This window comes from Trichosurus vulpecula, chromosome 7 (assembly GCF_011100635.1).
Source record: "Trichosurus vulpecula isolate mTriVul1 chromosome 7, mTriVul1.pri, whole genome shotgun sequence".
Classification (NCBI taxonomy): domain Eukaryota; kingdom Metazoa; phylum Chordata; class Mammalia; order Diprotodontia; family Phalangeridae; genus Trichosurus; species Trichosurus vulpecula.
Genome location: NC_050579.1, coordinates 124,175,398 through 124,178,272, shown reverse-complemented (window position 1 = coordinate 124,178,272; position 2,875 = coordinate 124,175,398).

Here is a 2,875-nt window from a genome sequence, read left to right as displayed (position 1 = left end):
CTGGATGGCAAAAAAACAAAGTGGCTTCCCAAGGTCATGCAGTTAGTGAATAGTAGAGGCCTTTTGACTCTAGATCCAGGGTTCTTTGTATCTTCCCTGAAGCTAGTGCTTCTCCCTCAAATAATTTTTTTGTCTGCTTCCTGAATACCTATGTGGGTACATGTTCCCCACAGTTCCTAGGGGATAGATACTCTTTGGGTTTTTGTAACATATATTGTTATTGTCTAATACAGCATCGAGCAGTACCTAGTGAGTTCTTACTAAATGCTTGTGATTGATTGTTCTCCCTTGGCTCCATTGGCCATATGTCGATAGTCAAGGATCTGTGATTTTGTCAGTGCTTATTTTCTTTCCATCGGCAGATCACAATCCTTCTGGGTCTTAGTAGAAGAATGTGAACATTGCTACAGTTAAAAATGCACTATTCTTTGTCTGGATAATAGAATGATGAGCCATACCAAAGTTATTTAGCCTAGGCCTCAGAGAATGAAGGAATGAATGAATGAAAAAGTATTTATTTAAGTTGTAGGGGTACAAATAGAAAAAGTGAGCCTCTCTGATCTCAAGTAGAATGCACTCTCATTAAAGGAGACAATGTACTCTACCACCAGGCTTGATAGGAACTTGCATAGGCTTCAAGAATCCAAGGTGTAATGAAAGATAATTGTAGGACTTTTATGGAAGACCTCCTCTTAATTGCTTAATAATTTTTTTAAAGGAAAAATAAGAACTATTCTTCTCAAAATACTATTTCCTGTCATCTAGAGATGGTTCCTTGGTGTGGCATATTGAGGAGGAGGAAGGAAAGAATTTAACAAATCAGAGATACCAAGGAAACTCCATATAGAATAATGGTTATTTTGGTAAATCCAGACAATTCAAGGTCTCATAAGGAATACTTCCAATCATATTGCTGAAGCATAAAAGGAGAAGACGGTACCCTAGGGTTAAGGAGTAGGAGAGGATAGTTAAGACATAGTGGTTCTTTGAAAAATATTACTTGCTGCTCAAGAATTTAGACTTATATCACTGTCCTTTAAGTCTACAAGAATAGCTCGCTTCTAGAAATAGGTGAGAACGAGGCATAGCATGTTTTTCCAAAGAAAATTGTTTTCACATAATAATGTTTAACATTGGAAGAGTATTTACATTTCCAACATACTTTGTAAATGTTAACCAAATAACTCAGACAACATTCCTTTCAAGTAGATGTGTTGTTTTATGGATAGGGAAACAGAAATTCTGAGAAGTTAAATAACTTGCCCAAGGTTAGGAACTCAATTATTGAGATAGTAAGGATTAAGACCTCAGTTCTTGGTACCCTAAAATGTAGGCAAGCTTGCATCCTACTTGTTTATATCTGTGGTATGATGGGAGTTGAGTTCATTTCAATAAACATTTATTTAGCACTGAATACGTGCAAAATACTACTTTTTGTTTGATTTTGTATTGTTTGTATCTGTTGTTTTATTGATGTGGGGGACTACTAAGTGTGGAAATTGCCTTCAGCAATTCTATTCATTACCCCATCTAGAATAAATAGTTTTAGAGATTGACTTGCCCGTGATCATACTCAGTTAATAGGTTTTAGGAGTGAAGACTTAACCTTTATCCTACAACATCATGACTAAGAACAGACCTCTAACCATTATGTCATGCTGTCCTTTGGGCTTTGAGAATACAGTGACAAAAATGAAACCATCTCTCTCCTTAAGGAATTTACAATAGAACAGGGAAGATATAACATGTACACATATAAATATGATACAGAACAGAGAGATTCAAAGGTATAAGACAAAGGCATGAAAGCACAAAGAGATTCAGGCAGAGTTTTCCAATGCCAGGCATTTTGCTAAGCACTTTACAGTTATTAGCTCATTGAATACTTACAACCACTGTGGGAGGCAGTTTCTATTTATTATCCCCGTTTTACAAATAAGAAACTGAGGCAAAATTTAAGTCACTTGCCCACCACTAGGAAATGTTTGAGGTTGGAACTGAACTCCAGTCTTCCTGATTCACAACCCAAAAGTAGAGATAAATATAATGTCTACCAAATCTGCTCTATGCCCTACCCTTATCCCATTTTTAAAAGGAAGAATGAGAACTATTTTTCTCAAATACTGTTTCCTGGCATCTAAAGATGGACCCTTGGTGTAGTATTTAGAGGAGGAAGAAGAAAAGGCAATGAACAAAAAATCAGAAATACCAAAAAAATTCAGTATAGAATAATAGTGATATTGATAAATCCAGATAATTCAAGGTCTCCTAAGTAATACTTTCAATCATAATGCTAAAGCATAAAAGGGGAAGAAAGTACACAAACCCTTTTAACTTTAGCTAAAATTCAAAATCATTCAGACCCACGTAATAAAAAAAAATGTTTTCTCATTGGCATAAATGGACACTTTGAAGGAGCAGATACTTAAGGACCCAGTCCTTCAAATATCAGTTCTACAGTTATGTCACTAATAGAACTTCCTAAACTCTGCTATTGCTTAAGTATGCCTCAGATTTTGTGAAGGAAAGACTTCCCCCCACTGACTTGTCTCAGCCTTAATATGCAGCTACATAAAATGCTGCTGAGCATTATACTGTATAAAGGATTTGCAAAAAATAATCTGTCGGATCCTGCCACCATGGTTTCATGTGTTTTTTATAACTAGTTTTCCTGTCTTCATTTTATTTTTTAAATTTGATTGATTTTATTTTATTTTCAGTTCTGAATTGTGTTGATTAGCATTCTTAAGCCATTTGAAGTTGTTTATCTTTACAATATTGTTGTTATAGAAATTGTTCCCCTGGTTCTGCTCACTTTACTTTGCATCAAGTTCATGCAAGTCTTCCCAGGTTTTTCTGAAACCATCTCCTTCAT